Raw genomic sequence first — 21,152 nt, 5'->3', positions numbered from 1 at the left:
AAACGTTAATGGTGAAATCTACTTAGTAAAAATGGGTACTTACTGTAAAAGACTTTAACTTTTCTCTATGCTTGAAACATTACAGAGTAAAATATATGAAAGTTTTCATGTGAATGATACTTTCAGATCTCTGCTAAAGTACATATCAATGAAAAATTAGAAGCAAATGACCTGAATGAATATCTGTGCTGAGAAAAAAAAAAAATTGACGTATTTATTTTTCTTAGTTTTTATAGTTCCAGAACACTGAAAAGGTAAAGGCAAATTGTTTTAACTAAGTTTGATTTGAAAATAAATACTTAATCAGAATAAGGGAGACTAGAGACCTGAACATATACTACCTGTATGACTTTGGATAAGTGATTTAGTCTTAAATTCTCTAAACCTCCCTTTCCTTTTCAGTAACCTGTGACCAACAATAGTACCAACTTTCTGAGTGTCATGAGGACTGAATGTTTTAATGCAGATAAAATGCATAGGAGAAGGCTCAGTACCTGGTAAATATTGGCTAATATTTTTAGGAAGCTGACAGTTTCCAAAATAATTATTATACACATAGTTCCCCCTCTAGCCCCTAGCGTTGTGTTTGGTCTGTAGGTTGTTCCCTCTTTAATACTGGCTAATCAGATGAATGTCTCTTTTCTTAAACGAACTGTATTTTTTCCTTAAAGCCTGTTAAGTATCTTGAAGAGCTTGGGAAAGAAGCTCTGAAGCATCATCAAAGATACAGTAGAGGGATAGCAGCCCTCAAGGAAGTCAGAATTAGTGTTAAGTTTTCCACAGAGCACCCTTTGATCCTGCTCATTTAGAGAACAAAATAGACTTCTGTGGCTGTTAGCCTATTAGCGCTCCCTGGGGAGGGAACTTGATCAGGAATGAGACACTGTATAGAAACACAAAGCACAGAGAACAAGGCATCTCCTGAGGTTCAGTGGCTGGTATCTCTGCTGTCATTGATTTCTTCACCTTGAACCATGGGTAGAGTCTGTGTACATTCAACACAGAGCTCTCCATGTAGTTGTTTATAGCCCCAACTTTCAGACTTTTCATTATAGAAAGCTCATTTTCTCTTTCTGGGCTACATTTAACATTGAGATGATAAATAGCTCCACTGGGGTAGAAGGAGGTTCTAAGATTATAGATTATGTTGTAAGTACATGACCTATTGTTTCCTGAGCCCAAAGGAAAGGCTCTGGATGATTCCTTTGATTCATTTATACCTTTTTTTTTTTTTTTAATTTTTTTTTTTCAACGTTTATTTATTTTTGGGACAGAGAGAGACAGAGCATGAACGGGGGAGGGACAGAGAGAGAGGGAGACACAGAATCGGAAACAGGCTCCAGGCTCTGAGCCATCAGCCCAGAGCCTGATGCGGGGCTCGAACTCACGGACCGTGAGATCGTGACCTGGCTGAAGTCGGACGCTTAACCGACTGCGCCACCCAGGCGCCCCATTTATACCTTTTTAATAAACATGCAAAATACAATCATGAGCTATCTTTTATGGATTACTTTAGAGGTATTCTCTGGCTATGGAATCCTAGACCAGATATATCCATAATAGAGAAATCACCAGACTATGCCAAGGCAAGGGTTTGCCTTGGGAGTCCTTATTTGGCTGCTGGGAACTACAAAGCTAGGGGCTATCTTCTAGGATGAGAAAATGAGAACAGGGCAGATAAACCTACATCATTGTCATGCTCAGTTCCATTATTGTCACAGGCTGGACTCCTGCTGGGGATAGTATGGTTGTTAGGGTGTATTGCCATCTAGGGAATTATGACTACCCCAGTTATGCCAAGCTGATAGTATGTAGTTGGGTTTATACTACTAACAACGTCAAAATGCTTCCTAGCCAATAGATCTAAATGCGCATGGTTTTTCTTCATTGTTTTCTGATTACCTGGCTTTCCTCAAAGACAGAAATGCTGCTTCCTCCATCTCTATATACCCAAAGTTAGTGATTGACATGTAGTGAATGTTACATTCAGTTGCGTTACATGAATGAATGAATGGGCTGTTGTGATAATTCAGACATCATTATTTTACATAAAAATGTTTTGGAATACTGAACTTAGACCTTGTATTATTGTAACCTATTTATATGTTCTAAATGTAACATACATGCCCAGGAAGAAAATCATAATGTTTTTTTTAAATGATAATTACACATTTTTCCTGTACTCATAACTGACCACAGTTAACATTTGGGATACTTCTATACTTTTTTTTCTATACATCACACACACACACTCACATACTTTAGACAATATAATTTTTTAAAGTTTTTATTTATTTTGAGAGAGAGAGAATGCAAGTGGGGAAGGGCAGAGAGAGGAAGAGAGATGATCCCCAGCAGGCTCCACACTGCCAGTGTGGAGGCCAATGTGGGACTCAAACTCAGGATTTGTGAGATCATGACCTGAGCTGAAACCAAAGGTCGTACGCTTAACCAACTGAGGCACCCAGGCACCCCTAGATAATGTAAATTTTCTAAGGGATCAATGTACCATGATTCATTTTAACCAATGCTCTGTTGATGTATATTTAGGTTGTTTCTAATTTTTTAATATATTTTTTCATTGAAAGTGAGTATGATTTTAGTCATATTTTTTTGCATATATCAAAGATAGATTTACTAATGTAGAATTTCTGTGTATTTTTTGGTTGTAAAAAGAGTATTTTTGTGATTTTTGAGTATGTTGAAAAATCAAATTCACTTATGCTGAATATCTTAATACCAGCATTAAAGATTTAAAATTCAATTGTTGCAAACTCAAAATTTAGCATTTAAAGCATACTAGGAGGAACATTTCTTTTATTATCTTTGAGATGTACACTATGTTTACCCACATGGTTATTACCATCACGTAATTGCAGCTTTTAGGGTTTTGTACATATTAAAAATCTGAGTTCTAATATCCAAAATATCTCTTCTGCTTCACTACATCTACATGATATTTATACTGTCTTCTAGGCTTTGAAAATTGCCATAAAGCAGTAGCTATTTGTATATAGTCATGGAACTCTGTTGCTATTCAAAATTTAACAGAAGTGGACTAGTAGACGAATTATCCATATATATGTGGGTGTTTGTGTATATGTGTATATATGTGTGTGCATACATATACATATGTATGTACACATATATATGTATGTACACACATATATATATGTGTGTACATACATATATATACATAGAAATGGTGAGATAAATATAATAGGCTGACTCTTGGGATTCATTGCTCTGTGTGTGTGTGTGTGTGTGTGTGTGTGTGTGTGTATGAAAGAGACAGAAGAGAAAGGAAGGATAGAGAAATGAGAGGATATGGTTCTACTACTCGTATATCTCTTTTTCCCTTTTATTTTGCAGACATTTCTACTCTAATTTACCTATACCTCTCTTCCCATCTACCCATAGTACTTGAGTTATCCTAGTGTTATCCTGAACTTACCTCTGATCTCTGTCTTTATTACATCAGCCTGTTTCTTTTCCAGTTCTTTTTGTCCATATTACTGGCCTCAAATGACAGTAAAATATAGTTTTCCAGAAGGAGTTTTTCTTCTTCCTGTCTTTTGATGACAGGATTGCTTCTCTGTTTTTCTCTTTCAGTACCTTCTCTACCTTCCATTCTCATGGGTTTGTTCCTCATTTCCTTTGCACTGATTCCCAAACCTATGCAACAAACCAACTCAGCAAACCTTGATGTCTTGAGACTCCACAAGGGGCTGATGAACAAGAGAATGCAAGTAGGGCAATGGTGGCTACAAAAGTAATGGGACTTAAGTGGGAAAAGCCATTAGGCTCCACCACAAGATTCTCCAAATGATTCTACTGAACCATGTCCCATGTGCCAGTCCCTTCCTTTTCCCTTTGCTTGTTGGTAGTTCTGATCTCATCCTCCCATTATTGGTTATTATGAGCCAGATCTCTGGGTTTTGACATCCTCATTGGTTGAGTTTTCCTTCACGTGGATTTAGTTGGTATAGCCAACCTCTCTCCTCCAGTCTGTCCTATTACATCCCCTCCCCTCTCCCCTCCTCTCTCACCATCTTTCATCTTTTGCTGTACATTTCCCAGCAGTTCAAACTCCTGAGGATTAATGCATAGGCAGTATAATAAGGGGATCTCATTGTACTGCTTGAGAAGGGAGAATTCCTCCAGGGCTGTATGTCTTGTCAGATCCAACCTGGTATTTTTAAAAACATTCCCTTCACGCAGGAGAAGCTGTAGGCATTCTGTAAAAACTGCCTATACCCCTGGGGTGCCTGGGTGGCTTGATCGGTTAAGTGTCCGACTTTTGGCTCAGGTCATGATCTCGCAGTTAGTGAGTTCGAGCTCTGCATTGGGCTCTGGGCTGACAGCTGGGAGCCTGGAGTCTGATTCAGATTCTGTGTCTACCTCTCTCTGCCCCTTGCCCCCCTGCTCAAATGTAAATAAACATTAAAAAAAAATATACCTGCACCTCTGTCTTTGGTACCTCAGATCTTTCTAGGCTACCTTTGCTGCCATTTCAAACCTACTTTGCTATCACTGTATCTCCTTTACTCCCAGGGTCTGAACTCATTTCTTGTCTTCTTGCCTGGATCCTCTGGATAGATGCTTTTATTCATAATTACATCTTGGTTCTTTATTGCAGGGTCACCATTAAACACTATCTTTAGATTTTCAGCTCTGTATTTCTCAGATATTTCTCAGCTCTCTATCAACCCACTGAGGTTGATCCCTTGACAATGCTTAGAAACAGCTGTGTCTCCCAAAACTCAACCCAGATTAGATACAGAGAGTTCACATAGGTTTCATGACATGGGCTTTATTGTATTGTCTTTTTTTTTCTTTTCTTTTTTTGCTCCTGTAGTGATAGTTGCATCAAAAATAATTAGCAATGGAGGATCATCATTAAGAACTTAAAATGTGGAATCAGACAAACCTAGATTTGATTATGAGATATGTGGTATGAGTTTGAGAAAATTTGCATTAACTACTCTGAATTGTACTTTTTCCATTGATAAAATGAACATGATAACAACACCAACCTCATAGGCTTATTATGGGCATTCAGGTGCTATAAGCAACGAACTTACTACATTGCCTAGAAGATAAAAAGTGCTAGTAAATTATCATTATCATCTTCATATCTACTGAAATGGGTAAAATTGGGCTTGTAGCAGTAAGTGGAAATTCTAAGGCAAAGGAATCTATGAATGCATTTTCCTGTAAATGCTAAAATCTAGATAAATTGTATTTTCCAGATCCACCTCTTTTATGATGATTCTGGATTTCTCTCATATAAAGTGATATAAGCAATCAAAACACCCAAAACATGAAGAAATGTTTCACATCCTGAAAAAGGAAGCCGTTGCACTTGTACTTCAGATTTTATATTCTACAGATTGGGGATATTGGGAGATCTACAAGTATGGACTTTATTACCACCACCTGGAATTGTGAGCCTTACCTGTAAAAGACAGATGATAGTCAAAGAGGAATCATAAAGTTTAGGAGAAACTGGGGAATGCTGCGCTAAAAGGAGAAACATATCTATAAAATAAAGCATTAATGTTTACCTCAGGCACAGCATTTTCATTCTGGTTGTCCTCCAAGGTAAAGCTCCCTAATTCTGCCAAATTTCACTTGCATAAGTTTGCATGTTGCAATTTGGCATTTCATGGCATTGGAGTTGGGGATAGCTAATGCTTGTGATCTTCCATTACTCTCCTGATGTTGCCAATAGAAAATTTCCCCTTGTGCTCATTGGCCTAAAAATGAAGTGGTGGTAACTAAATAGTACCTCTCAGGGAATTCTTCACACACACACACACACACACACACACACACACACACACACACACTGTATTTTAATAGGATGCTTACTACATTCAGAATCTGCGTCACAGGCCACTCTGTGGCTCTCAACCGCCATGCTCCTGATTATGCTTATTAAAAACACCTGAGAAACAGAAACAGCTAGAGCTATTTTAAGGGACAATTCCCCATGCTGCCCCTTGGTCTTACTATCTTAAACAACTCCTCTGCTTGGAATTACAGAATCCTGGAATCATAAGGGGTTTTAGAGAGCATCAAATTCAGCATTTCCCAAACTGTGTTCTAAAGTAATGGCTATTATCCCAAGAGATGGCACTGTGAAGAAAAAAAGCAGGGGGTGGGGGAGGGGGATTCTGTGATCAAAGGATTTAGTTAAGCTTTTTTTTTTTATTCTTATAGTTCGATCCCTGTAGCCTTTAGGAACTTTGAATCTCAAAACAAAACAAAACAAAAAACAAAAAAGAAAAGAAAAAAAAGAGAAAAGAAAGGAAAAGAAAAAAAATGCATGAAATATGTAGCATTTCCCGGCTTTCACTACCAGACTTGCTTTAGTATTCTCTGGTACACTATAATCTTTATGCAGAATAGTTTGGGAAATACCATCGTGATTCCACAGTGTCTTTACAGACAAAGAAACTGCTTCAAAGGGGTGCCTGGATGGCTCAGTGGTTGAGCATCTTACTTCAACTCAGGTCATGATCTTAGGGTTCCTGAATTCAAGCCCCAAGTTGGGCTCACTGCTGTCAGCACAGAGCCACTTTGGATACCCTGTCTCCCTCTCCCTCTCCCTCCCCCAGTTGTACTCTCTCTCTTTCTCAGAAATAAATAAACATTAAAGAAAGAAAGAAAGAAAGAGAGAGAGAGAGAGAGAAACTATGCCACTGTCAACACAAAAACCTGTCACTCTACTTGAACAAAAGTCAGAGTCCAGTCTGAAAGTATTCAAAACTCACCAGAATTGGCAGGAGCGCATGGACAGCCCATCTTCCCGTTTGGTGTCCTAACAGCTGGTACTGGCAGCCCTTTCCAGCTCCTGGCACATTTTCTCTCCCTCCACCCAATGTTACATGCAGCCCCATACAGCTTGTGCTGCCTCCAGAGGTACCTGATGCCAAATTCCCTTTTGTTTCATATTGGAGAAGAGCATCCCAGAACTCCCACTGTTGATCATTAACTGATTTGATACCTGATCGTATTCAACTCTCCACTTGCTCATCGCATTCCAAGTGAACACTAGTAGTGATACACTGATAGTGATGGAGAGTCCTTTCGTTTTTTGAGTGTGTTGTTTTAATTTTTACCTGCAATGATTTTTTACCTACATTGTGTCTTTTCTTACATTTCACAGTAGCCGTATTAAGATTTAGAAATAAGTTTTTTATTTTGTTTTTGTTTTCATTTTTGTTTTTGTATTGTATTTCAGTGCAAAGTGGATCTTTACTGTGTGTTGAAGAATCTCAACATGCATAATGTATGGGCGGGACCAGTGACAGTTCAGATTAAGAAGAATTAATGCTTTCTTTATTTCAAATACAACAAGTCATGCACTGTTATGGGTAGAGGGAAAAGTATACATTAAAGTCTCTTTCTGTTCCTCCAGGCCTTGTGGACCTGAGAGAACAAATGACCAAGTTAAAGCTTTGACACTGCACTTCAGGCATCAGGACCCTCTCCTCCAGACTGAAGATGCAGAGGTCTTTCTTCTTCCAGTGCAGGCCCCCAACTCACCAGCTCCATTAAGAGTCAGTCACGGTAGGAGCACCTGGGTGGCTCAGTTGGTTAGGTGTCCGACTCTTGGTTTCAGCTCAGGTCATGATCTTGCTCTCTGTGAGTTCAAGCCCTGCACTTGGGCTCTGCGCTGGCAGCATGGGGCCTGCTTGGGATTCTCTGTCTTCCTCTTTCTGCTCCTCCCCCATTTCACTCAAAATAAATAAATAAATAAATGTTAAGAAAAACAAGAGTCAGTCACGGCAGATTGTGGCAGAAGGGAAGGGCAAAACCCTTCACAGAACACACCTAAGCACATACCCATATATATCCATATTAAACCGACCTCCCAACCCAAGAGAAAAATAAAACCTTCTCAGATAACTGTGACTATTTGAAAACTATGTCAAAGCAAAGATTATTCTTTCTCCTTGTTGGCAGCCAAATGCAATATTAAATCCTCATTCTTTGTTTGTTTTGTTTGTTTTGACTCTCTCTTTCTCTTAGCCTGTCCCTCCTTCCATCCCTTCCTTTCTCTGTCATTGTGCTTCTCTCTCTCTACCTTTATGTCTCCCTACCTCCTTCCTTCCTTCCTTCAGTATATTTGACTGTCTCCTTATCTCTATTTCTGGTCATCTGTCAGTCTGTGTGTATTTTGTCTTTTTGTCATCTCTGTCTTTCTTTCTCCCTCTTTATTTTTCTCTTCTCTCAACTAACATAGACTTCTTGGGCAGAATTGATTGGGCAGAAGTCATCAGAGTCCCAGCTGTGGGTAAACAATTATGCTAACAACAGTCATCATCAGGATTCCACACTGAGGCAAGACCATTTCCTTTGTCCCAGATCAGTTATTTTGATCCTGTTATTTTAGTTTAAACTCATACTCAACCACAGTGATGTCACTGAGATTGGAGAGGGGTATGCCCTGCCCACCCTGGCCTAGAAGATGGCTTCTATACTTGAATTCTTAGAGGTACTCTAATTCTTCAGTTATTGTTTCTATCTCATTATTTGATAAATAGTTCTCAAAATTTTGGTGCTTGGTATATGGACTCCCAAGGAACTTTTTGAGGGTCTGTTGAGTGAAAAGTATTTTAAAGGGAAAACCAAGATATTACTTGCTTTTTCACTGTATCGATAATTGCACTGGTTTTGCAAAGGCAATGGTAGGTAAACTTGTTGGAATCTGAATTCAAGGTGGTAACACCAAACTGGTGTTAGTAGTCATATATATTTATATTTATTTATATTTTACCATGATGTGTTTAAAGAAAACGGTGACAGTTCACCTAACAGTGTCCTTGGTTAAGTAGTATAGATTATTAGTTTTATAACAAGTTCTGAATAAATATCCTTTTAATATTCTATGTGATGGCATGTGAAGTGTGCATAAATCACTTAAGCTGCAAACTGAAGTATGTGTTGTCTCAAGCAAAAGGACTTGTGTGATGGGTTGAATTGCAAGCTGAACTAAACCACTTTTTCACTTAACATCATTTTAATGTGAACATTTGACTTTCAGTCAAACTAGAGTTCTTGAGACTTAGGTATGTGGTATATATTTCTCAAAAATAAGCAAAGTGACCTTGTCACTTCAAGGAAAGCAATCATTTGTATTTCTCTTTGTTGCCAGTGAACAAATTAGAGCTTTCAAGTGAAAATTAAAATTTTGAAAATCATTTGTATGCCACCCACACTTGACAACTTCCCAGTACTTCAAGAATTTTCTGATGAGATCGGTAGTGATATTAACCAATGTATTTTTTTGGTATTGTGTAATCAAGCTATTAATAATTTGAAGATGTGTATCATTGTGCCATTGGCTTGGGGCTCAGCAGACTGTTCACATTATAGTTCTAGGGCTCACTAGATATCTAAAATGTGACATATAATTTATCTTCAACTTCAGTCTTCCATCCATAAAATAGATCTAATATACTCCCTTGTCAGGAAGTTTATGATTCTTAAATGGATATATATGTGAAGATGATAACACATTTAGGAACTCAATATACGTTATCACTCTTTTCATGAATATGTATTGTAATAACCACACCTGTTTCATAGGCCTTTTTTGGATATTAAATAATACATTAAATAGAAAGTATCTCAAAGACTGTTAGATTCTTCATTCTCTTTTCTCCTCTTTCTCCACCCTCTGTATCTTCAACCTAAAAATTAAACATACATTCTATAACACAGACCACTCAGGAAAACAGAAACTATACCTGTTGTTTTTAACAAAGAAAAATGTAATCTAAAGATGGTTTACATAGATATTGGGAATTGGGAAGAGGCAAAGGGGGTGCTGATGTGGTACAGAGATGGGGTCACAGAAAGCAGCTGTACCTTTAGGGTGTGGGGAATCAAAGGAAGAATCAGGTTATCAGGAGCCTGGGAGAGAGACCAATAGCTCTGAGGGCCACACTTGGAGGTGGTGCTTTGCAGCCAGTGTTGGAACCTGAGAGGTTCAGCAGAGAGCTGAACACTACTCTCACTCAAGAACTCTCAGGAGGGGATGCCAGCAGCCCAGTGCTGACACTTCTGAGATGACAGAATGAGCTGGTTCTGGAAGGTCTCGAAAATCTATAGACAGAAACTGATTTCTGCTAACACAGTGAAAGGATGATTGCTAAGACAACACTGAAAGCCAATGAACATGAAGGAATAAGTCCCTTGTCCTCTTTCTCTTCTCCCCAATCTCTCTCCAGTGCTCCCTATTGCAGAACCTAACAGGTAGCCAGCTAGCAAAAGAGAAATGTGGTGTGCAGAGAACCAGCCCCAAAATCTCATTGCAGACTAGAGAAGCTGGTTTGGGAGCTAGAAGATAACAGCTTAAAACCAGACAGAATTCTTACCTGGACTGTAGTGAGAGGGAAATTAGAACAGCCCTCTTTGTTGAAAGTCTTTACCTGAAGTGAACCTATTAGGAGGACTTGAGATGTCAATATTATTTGGTGGACCCAGTGGACTAATTTTCATATCTAGTTTTCGGGAAGAGAGACTCAGTTATGCCATCCAGTACAATTGTAATTACTGTTTTTGCAGAAATAGAAATCCAGGAAGCCGCCAGGAGAATGAAGCAACAGAATGTGTTCTAAAGTGACTAATTTAAAATTGATCACTGTGACATGCCTCCTTAAGCTTAAGACGTTTCACACAATCAGGTTTTCAGTGTTTTCGTTAGTGTGATTTGCATAACCAAGATTTTATTTTACTTTTTTAAAGAGGATTCTATTGTAATGAAACCAACATAGCTATTAAAGGGAGAGAGTTGGGCTGATGAATAAATGCTATTTCATTGTATTCTATGTGATTGCGGTGTAATTTTTTGCAATACATTTGACTTTATGTGTGTGTGCGTGTGAGAGAGAGAGCGAGAGAGAGAGTGAGCTAAGAATAACAACTGTAGAATTGTTAAATTTTTGTAAGAGAGCATACCTGGAAAATTTATGAATGAGGTTTCAATTTCCAAAATTGTCAAGGCTAGAATATGAATATATATATATATATATATATATATATATATATATATATATATATATAAAATTATGTTTTTCATAGCAATTAAAGTGATTAAGGGCAATGAATAAATATGTTTCAAAATCATATAATGGTTTTATTTTATGCATTCATCTACAGACATTCTAAGAAGAAAAAACCCCTAATATTCAAATTATTTTTCTTTCTCAGACACACTGGCTATAAATTGTTGGCTCTCAGACTTTCTTTCTTTTACATGCCATATATTGATAGTTAGATCATTTATTTTGAAACAGATTGACTGAAAATGCTCCATTTGATGTTGAAATTGTCTTATACCCTAATTATTACTTTCTAATACCTATTTAAAAATATACATTGACTTACAAAAACAAATGTAGTTAAATGCATTATCTGAAAACACAGGCAATAGTGTCATCAGGGATGGGTACATCAGATGGGATTGTGGACCTGCAGCCTGGAAATACATACGTGATTTTTTTTTTCAAAATTAGAGCAAAAGCAGACAGATGGAAAATAACATGAGGAATTTGAAATGAGTGTTGTTGGAAGGAGTTAAGTTTTCTTCTATGTTCCCAAGAGATTTTGTTTCATTTCATTTAGGGAATCTGTTGGAGATGGTTTCAAGATGTAGAACTCTTGTAAGTGAAGTATCCCAAATGAATTTGGAACATCCACATTGAGACTGCTTCATATTCTGGTAAGATTAAATGATTTTTAATGTGTTGACCTTTAGAGAATGCAATGGGAAATGTGTGTGTGTGTGTGTGTGTGTGTGTGTGTGTGTGGTGTAAATAAAAAATTATGAAGGTTTATAACCCAATGCACAAGTTTGAGATTCAAAAACTATTCTTTATTTGTTTTATTTCGCATCCAGTGATCATTTTCTGGCTCCTCAAGAGGAGTGGGATACAATAAGGAATTCAAATTTGTTATTATCAATCTATCACTACGTATATGTACATTATTTGCATTGGTCATTATGCCAGCACAATGGCCCCAGGAGCAGGTAGTATTGCCCTCACAGTACAGATGTGGAAAATGGAAGTACAGGGAAAGTATAACCTTGTCTAAGATCATGTAGCTTAACTGGCACAAGAGTGACTTTTCTCTATGCTCTACCTTTTATGCTGTCATGCTGCCCCTAGCATTTGTGCTAGGTGAGGAGCCAAAGAATTAACATTGGTTAAGGGAAAGACCCTCAAATTATAAAATGTAATTTAAAAGAGAGTCATAATTGCCTTCCCTCAGACAGAAAACCAAAGCGAAGGAATTTCCTTTATATTTTTACAACTCTTGAAAGGAGAAAGATTTCTGTAAGTCATTGACAAGTTACATCGATGAGGATGTTTCAAAGAAATGGTAAGTTTTAGAAAAACTGACATAGGAAAATGTATGCTATAATTTTCCCATTCGCCTTTGCTGTAAAATGAAACTCTGTAGCAGGCTTCCCGTATATAAATACCCTGTCCTGGCTGATGACACAGTTTAATGGAGTGAGTACTAATTCTTTCTGTATAGCTAACTGGTATACAAGTCAAATAACTTGAGTGTCATTTCACTTTTTGTTACTTAATCATGAGGTTGTTGTAAGATTCCATTGAAATAAGAGATAATAAATGGAAAGCAACTACAGTTCTGCCTGGCACAGTGTGTGTGTGTGTGTATGTGTGTGTGTGTGTGTTCACTAATAAGAAACTTTATCAAAGACCTTATGATGTATTAGCTATTAAAATATATCATTATTTTGTTATCCATCTATCCATGAAGATTTGTAATTAAAGAAATGTTTATGTGAAAGATTGTCTCCACTCAACATAACATAAAGTTAGGCCTTAGTGTATTTTATTCATGTAGAAGACATTTGTTTGGGGCAGTTGCAGATTGCTGGTTGAAAATTTTTGAATTCTGGTGCATTCATTTTTAATGGCAGAATGCAGTCTCTTTTGTTCTAGATACTCAAAAGATCCAATGGATTAGTTGATCTAACTATCCTACCTGAACATTTTCAAACAAATTTCCTCTAGTGATGACAAACCAGATAACCGCTGTGTCCCCGTGAGTCAGATTTGCTTGGACTATTCAATAGTGGCTGACACCTTGGGAGGCTGTAAAGCATTCTCTGGGTGGCCTTCTTGCTTACTGAGTCTTGCTTCCCTAGTGGTAATAATCAGCAGCATTTCTATGGGAGTAGGTAACATGCCTGCAGTTGAAGATTACATTTTAACTCTGTGTTGTGAAATGGAAAAAAAAAAAAAAGCCCATTTTCAATGTGACATTCTGAGAAGCCTTCAACCATCCTCAAGTTCCAGTGTGTATTTTCACTTTTTGATGGTGGAGTAAAAGCCTGTAAAAATAAAGTATGCAATGAAGACATGAGGCTAGAATCTCCAGACAAAGGCTCCCCACCCTCCCTGCCACCAGAGAACCATGGGAAGGGAATCTAGGCCAGTCTAAGACTATTTTCCATTAGTCTGAATTTTGAAAACACCTGCAAAATTGTCCATGTCCCTCCTACGCTGCATTACTTCTCCATTCAAGAGTTTTGCATTTGGATAGAAGCTCCTAAACAAACAGTCCCAAATTTCCACTTTACATTCAGCTTTGGATTGAGTTAAAAAGTTATTGTTGTTTCGTAGACATAGCATGTTTGCCACTTAAGGCCTTGTTTTTATTTGCTTTTTCTCTGAAGTAATCCTGTATTTGCTTCCTGTCTAAGTCTAAGATACTGAGTTACTTATCCTCTCTTAATCTCGGTATTGTCATCATAATGTGAGAATCATAACAGTTACATTACAGACATTTAAGGATTACAAAGAATATGTGTAAATCACTTACTACGTGGAACATTGCTGATGATTGTACATGACATCTATAGATGTACATCTGCCAGTAGGTTTGATAACATGTGAATCCCCCAGATATTCATCAGCAACTTTTTGGGATCTTCCAGAATAAGGACAGAACTGATTCAAAGGATTGGGGTGATTCACAAAAGGTGGAGATGTTAGAGGAAGTCTTACCTTGAACTTAAAACATTTTATTCACTAATTATCAGGCCAAGGAAAACAGATTTACCTTAGGTTTCTTCCTATTACCTGTGTGGTTGTGTGCCTTTATCATAAGCTTTTTCATAGTTGCATTTCTAGACTAATAGTTCTGAGGCTTTAAAGTGTTTACAATAGCCTCAAGAGCTTATTAAGTATATAAGGTACAGGATGTTGTTCTCAGGATCTTATTCCATAGGACAGGTTGCGAATGGGTCTAATAATCCACATTTTATACATGATTATTTAGAATAAGAACAATTCTGGAATATGCCATTAAATGAAACTTATAGTTTTTCTTCCTCAAAGCTGTAAGTTTTACACTATCTAATTCTGGTGTATTATTGTTATAGGTTAAATTGAACAACTTCACTAAATAGCAGTTAAGAGAAATAACTAAGAAACAGATATGCTTCAATAAGGATTCTCTGCATTTATTTGTCAATACAGTAACTTTGCAAAGATTTGGATTCCATGAACATATAAGAAATTGATAGAACAAATACAGGATAAACAAACTGACAAACAAACTGCCTTAGTTAATAACAACTGGGGTTCTGATACTTTATTGAAAACCTTCTAATAACCAGTTGCTTTCATGTGCTATTGGTTTATCAGATCTTAATTCCAGTCATCCTCAGTAGTCAATATCCCAATTGTAGGGGTGCCTGCATGGCTCAGTTGGTTAAGCGTCTGACTCTTGACTTCGGCTCAGGTCATGATTCTCACAGTTTGAGTGTGAGCCCGACATCTGGCTCTGTGTTGTCAGCACAGAGCGTGCTTGGGATTCAATCTCTCCCTCTCTCTCTGCCCCTCCCCTGCTTGTGCTCTCGCGCTCTCTCTAAAAAATAAATAAGTAAGTAAGTAAGCTAGCTAGCTAGCTTAAAAATCCCCATTTGGGGTGGCTGGATGGCACAGTCGGTTAAACATCTGACCCTTGGTTTCGGCTCAGGTCATGATCTCTCGTTTCATGAGTTTGAGCCCCACATCTGGCTCTGCACTGACAGTGTGGAGCTTGCATGGGGTTCTGTGTCTGTGTCTCTTTCTGCTTTCTCTCTCTGTCTCTCTCAAAATGAGTAAATAAAACATAAACAAATTTTAAAAATAAAATTAAAAAATCCCCATTCTTCAGATTAAGAAAAATAGATTTATATGAGTTACTGCTCATCAAGTTATGAAGTTAAGAAATGTCAGGCCAGGATTCAGTCTGGGCACCATGTCAGTGTGCAACCAGTACAGCTGCTTTGTAATCCTGGGATAATTCAACTTTGCAATCATGAAAGGTTTTTGTTCTGTGGCCGCCAACAGCATAAGCACATATGGGAACAATCAGCCTGTATTTGTTTTGTTTAAGCTCCTGAACACTGAAATTCACCCTCACCTCCTGAGTTAGACTTTGAAAGACAGAAGTAGAGTAGGCTTATTTCGTCTGCTCCGTAAACTACTCAGAAATAAATTTTCTGAAAAAAAAAAAAGTTTCAAGTATCTTCTGCAAATTCTTGTTGTTTTTCACCAATGTGCTTGTTTGATTTTCACCAATTCTGCTGAGTGTGTGAATATCCTTTTGCAGTTAAATTGACTGTGAGAGATTTTTCCCTGTTCAATAGCTGGGCATATCACCTTCCTATGAATGAAGTTTCTAGTCTCCTTTGTATCTAGGTTTGGCTGTGTGTCTCAGTTCTAGCCAGTGTAATAAGAGGTACAATAATGCGGCCACTTCCTAGTCATGTCCTTACAGGGTGGATGCGCATCTTCTCCTCTTCTTCCTCTAGTGACTTGGAAAATGAATGTCAGATGGGATGTTCTGCTGAACATCTTGTATCATGCAGATAAGGACAATATCTGAAGGTGGTAGAACAACAACAAAGAAGGAGCCTGGCTTTTTGCTTAATTTATCGGGCAAAACAGTCCAAGATTGCTTCTCTGCTGAACGTTGTGTGAGAAATAAATAAGCTTTACTTGTTTACCCATTGCCATTGAGCCATTCTACATGGTGAAATATATATCCTAATGAATTGATGCATTCTTCTGTACATGTGTTACCCACTGAATACTTGGCATACTGTGACTCCTTTGGGAGGTCAGTCATAGCCTGAAAAGAAGCACAAGGCCCTAAGTAAAGAACGCTGTGGTAGTTACCTAGATATTGTGTGTCTAGACTTTGAACCATTTCACCTTGCCCATCTCATTTCTAACACTGTTTTCCTGACCACCCTCCTCCAGGCTGTTTTTCTTTTAGTTGATCCTCTTCCAGATCAATACATAAGTTTGTTACTTTTTCAACTCTCCTTGCTGTGGCATCTATCTTTCATGCATTCATGGTAAGAAGAAGGCAAATATGAGACCATAGGTATAATGAATTCTGAGAAGAACTTCAGGTCCTGGCCCTGCTTAGAAACATTCGAAGTAAACTTTCCAAAAAACACCACAGGCTGCCCAAATAAAATTTGTCTACAGACTACATGAAGTGGACTTTTTAAATTTCTGATACCTCGATAACAACATCCAAATCCACATAACCAATAAGATGTTCTTCTTGTCCCTTGCCTTTCACCCAACCCCTCAGCTGGACTATGCTCATTTGCATACAGGACAAAACAATTTTATTTTTTCATATTTCATATGTCTTCTTGGATCTTTATTTTAGAGAACATTTTAAATCTATAGTTATTTCCATAGTACCTAAAGAATGCCTTACCATCTTATGGATGCAGTGTTCTCCTGATTCCATAATCTAGTTGTTACTGAGTTATTATTTGGCTCCAATTCTGCTAGAGAGAATGCTTCCTGCATGGCTGGTTGTACTGACACTCTAGGATCCTGTGTGAGATTCCTTGGCTCTTTATCTTTCCTGTTAATACTACATCTTGTGTACCTTCTGACATGCAGAGTGCATGTAAATATGCTTCATACTTACAATATCTCCTGGTTGGTTGGCTACTACAGTGGTGACAGTTGATTATTCTCTTTGTCATTCCCTTGATGCTTCTCCTGTTTTTGAACATACTTGCTGGTACTTTCAACTCCATAGTCTACCTACAGTATTTCATTAATTCCCCTAAAACACTGAGGTAGGTATAATGACAATGCTTTAGTTACTGACTCAGCAGATATTTACTTAGTTCTTTCATGCTAGGCATTGTTTCAGGCAATGGGAGGGAAAATTCAGTTGCTCACTCTCTAATAGGGAAGATAAATAAAATAAGTAAATGTCAAACAAACACACACAGACAAAACTAAAACTTCTTTTAAGTGTTTCAGTATAGGGGCGCCTGGGCGGCTCAGTCGGTTGAGTGTCCGACTTCGGCTCAGGTCACGATCTCGCGGTCCGTGAGTTCGAGCCCTGTGTCGGGCTCTGGGCTGATGGCTCAGAGCCTGGAGCCTACTTCCGATTCTGTGTCTCCCTCTCTCTCTGCCCCTCCCCCGTTCATGCTCTGTCTCTCTCTGTCTCAAAAATAAATAAACGTTAAAAAAAATTAAAAAAAAATTAAGTGTTTCAGTATAAAACTTAAGTCTTATGCAAAACAGCTTATCAGTGTAATAGTATAAAACTTAAGTCTTAGGGGTGGGGAGCCGGGGGGGAAATTGTTCAGTTTTACTGGATGATGAAGAAGGGCCTAAGATCAAAAAATATTTCCTGGAGATTCTACTTCAGTTGAATGTAGAAATATGAGGAAACAGACTCTGACAGATTAAATGATGTTTTCCATAATGTCACAGCTAGTTATGGCAGAGGAGGGGGCAAAGATCCATACGCTGGTACTTCTGAGGTCATAGCCATGCAATCAGCATTCTTGCTGCAGAAATCTTTGGGTTTTGGCTATCTTTGCAATTGAATACTTTCTACATGTTGGTCCCCACCCACACCCCCATCACTATTCCCCTTGCTTCTCAGCACTTGCTTCTCAGTTATAGTTATACTATATCTTAGTGGAGGAGATGATATACAAATTCAGATGTTTTTCAAGGAAACAACTTCCAAATCTTCAGCTTCCATATGGACTCTTTCTTAACAGTGGTCCAAATGAGATTCCGCTTATGGTCTGCCAGTTCTGCCTTCCACCTCCCCTTCACAAATGCTCCTCTTTCACTTTGCAAAACAAAGGCAAGCTTCTCAACTTGGCATTACTTCCCTGGGTAAGGCATCCTGGGAGTAAACACCTCAATGATGATCAGCCAAGCTAAGATCCAAGAATAAAGTGTAGCCCTCAGAGGGACGTTCTAGGAAAGCAAAAGTAGTTCAGGGAACAAATAAAGAAGGAGCATATGATTTCATTCAGGTGGCAAATTTGTGGCAATCCTATTGTCTTAACCTACTATTCCCTACTTGATCAGCCTTCTGTTCACCCAAGCCTACCTTCTTCTGGACTCCCTCTTGAAGATGAAGCTTCAAACAGCTATATACCCAAGGTTTTAAGGAACATATATTTATAGCATATATAAAGTATGTAATAACTTAGAAATTACATGCTTTGGAACTATAAAAAATATATGCTAAGTTTGTGTTTGATGTCAACTTTACAAATGTGTGAGAATATGTGTGTGTGTATGTATGTGTGTATATATATACATATATATAGTGTGGTGTGTGTGTGTGTGTGTGTGTGTGTGTGTGTGTGTGTGTATGTGTGTATTTTCAAAGTTATTTTAAAGAAACATATATTTGAAGACCTCCTCCAAAGTGTAGTTGCTTTCTCGGGGAGCTGCCAAGGAGGGTAGAAGGAGACATATCCCTGAGTCTCCGTCACTCCCTACCTCCAGGCATTTTCAGGCTTATTCTTGACGCTACTGGTTATTTGCTTTTTGGATAATGCAAATGTTAATGTCAACCCTTAGAAGATAAATATCACCCCAGTATTTTACAATGCTATTACTATGTTGTCGATTTACCACCATTTGTTCAATTGAAGAAATTAATAGATAATATACAGGCTATTAATTTTATCTGAGTTTTAAAAGTGTGATGCATATATGAGGGGCATATGTGTCAAATGAGTGAAAAAATGAGTGAAAGCTTTATCCTAATGTAGAAAAGCAATATAAGAGATTTAGCTCTTGAGAGCATGAGAGCAATTATACTATTATATGTCTAAGTATTTGTCTAGTTGTGAAGATTTATTTTCTGATCTAGTTAGCTTCCTTTGTCTTGGTTGGGTTTATCACACAGTATTAGATAATTTAATTGCACAGTATCATTATCATGTAAATGCCAGGGAGGCACTTGTGGTCTTGTCATTATATATTGCTCCGAGCTATATCACACTATCACTGAGAAAGGAATGGGAGTAAAGCCTGTTTTTTCTCAGTTTTGAAGAACGGCAGTAAAATTGTGATTGCAGCATAATTAAATCTGTATATCTAGATGCTAATAAATGCCCTGCTGTCTTAGAATTCAAAAGAAGTGTCAGGTCTCTCAGCCTTCCCTGGCACTGGTCACAATCTCTGAGCCTTTTTTTTTTTTAAATAGCTTTTGCAGCTAATGACTAGCTTGAAAACTTTCAGGAGAATTTTGCCACTTTATATCCTACATTAAACTCCATTATTGAATAAGCTTATTCCCCTTCAACTGTATTTTTTTACTTCTTCTTTCTTTTCTCCTTCCACCCTCCCCCCATCTCTCTTTTTTGTGGGGAGGAAGAGTGGTGGTAATTTGGGGTGAAGAGGTAAACAAGACTGTTCCTTTGAGGATGCATTAGTCAATTTTCTTCCTTTCAGGGGCATTTCAAGCAGGAAGTGCATAAATAAAATTAATTGCATAACTCTCTGTACACCTGTCAAAATCTTGACATGTGCAGTGCCTGTAATTGGCATTGTGTATTCAAAGTAAGTTTTGCAAACAGCAGGAGCACAGGCTGCATGAGAGCTGCCTGTTAAATAGGGGCGATCTCTGGGAATGGAGCGTCTGTCAATGATCCTTCATAGTTATAGCAGCCACTAGCCAGAGTCTTACCAATGTGCCTTCCTCATTCCTGTTTCTTGCACATGTACTTGTACAAAATTTTAGGGCCTGTTTTATGATTTCATTAGCCATTGCAATATTGTTAAATGTCATGGCAATATAAGCAAAATAAAACAACTGTTAGATAACACTAGCGTCAATGACAGACAAACCCCAAAATATATAATAGCTTAAGCACAATAGAATTTTATTTCTTAGCCATTTAACTGTTTTTAAGTTTATTTATTTTGAGAGAGGCAGAGATGGTGTAAGTGGGGGATGGGCAGAGAGAGGGAGAGAGAGAGAAAGAGAGAATCCTAAGCAGGCTCCATGCTGCCAAGGCAGAGCCTGACATGGGGCTCAAACCCACAAAGCCAAGAGATCAAGACCTGAGCCCAAACCAAGAGTCACATGCTTAACTGACTGTGCCACCCAGGCACCCCTATTTCTTAGTCATATAAACTAAAAAATAAGGTGTCTGGTACATGGTCAACTATATTATTCAAGTAGATTATTCAAAGATCTGGGCCCTTTCCATCTTGTGGTTTGCTGTTTTTAAAATGTGACTTTCAAAATCACCCTGTTTTGTTTCATTTAGCTGGTGGGAGGGGAAAAGACATAAGGAAAACATGCAGGGGTTTTTGTGGGCCAGGCTAGAAGTGGCAGACCACACTTGCACTCATGTTCCATTGGCCAGAACTCACTAGTACAATGGAGGCTGGGAAAAAGAGCCTACTTGTGTGACCAGGAGTTTGGGCAAATACCTAACCAGAATCATCTAAAGTTTTGAAACTGTAGTCATCAATAATTGTATAAAGGGGAAAAAGATGACCAAAGTATAGACAGACACAAGGCAATGGAGAAATTATAAAATGTAACACAGTATTCCATTAATGATTTTTATAATTATATCAATCTTTTCATGCAGAGTGAAGAATGCTGATTAGTTTTGCAGCTACTGACAATTTAAACACAGCCACAAACAGTGCTGGGCCCCACCAACAGAGCTTAAGTCTTACAAAGACTGAAAGAGAAGTTGGTCTGTTTATTTCCTAATCTAGAATGGGGTGTAGAGGACTACAGGTCTCAATAAAGGTAAACACCAGCTTTTATCTCCACAAGAATTCAGG

At 38.0% G+C, this 21,152-nt stretch overlaps 1 protein-coding gene across 6 annotated transcripts in view; it reads left to right on the top strand.

Moving 5' to 3' along the window:
* LINGO2 (leucine rich repeat and Ig domain containing 2) overlaps positions 1-21,152 on the top strand; it is a 1,156,543-nt gene that overhangs the window by 207,975 nt on the left and 927,416 nt on the right. For all 6 annotated transcript variants that reach the window (XR_013551751.2, XM_060609541.3, XM_060609537.3 and 3 more), the window contains exon 2: positions 11,641-11,737. The gene's annotated coding sequence lies outside the window, so the exon portion shown is untranslated. The remainder of the gene's footprint in view (positions 1-11,640; positions 11,738-21,152) is intronic.

The sequence above is a fragment of the Panthera onca genome, chromosome D4 (genome assembly GCF_046562875.1).
Source record: "Panthera onca isolate mPanOnc1 chromosome D4, mPanOnc1 haplotype 2, whole genome shotgun sequence".
NCBI classification, from domain to species: domain Eukaryota; kingdom Metazoa; phylum Chordata; class Mammalia; order Carnivora; family Felidae; genus Panthera; species Panthera onca.
Note: the sequence above shows the minus strand (reverse complement) of the source record. Positions and strands in the feature narration are given on the sequence as shown.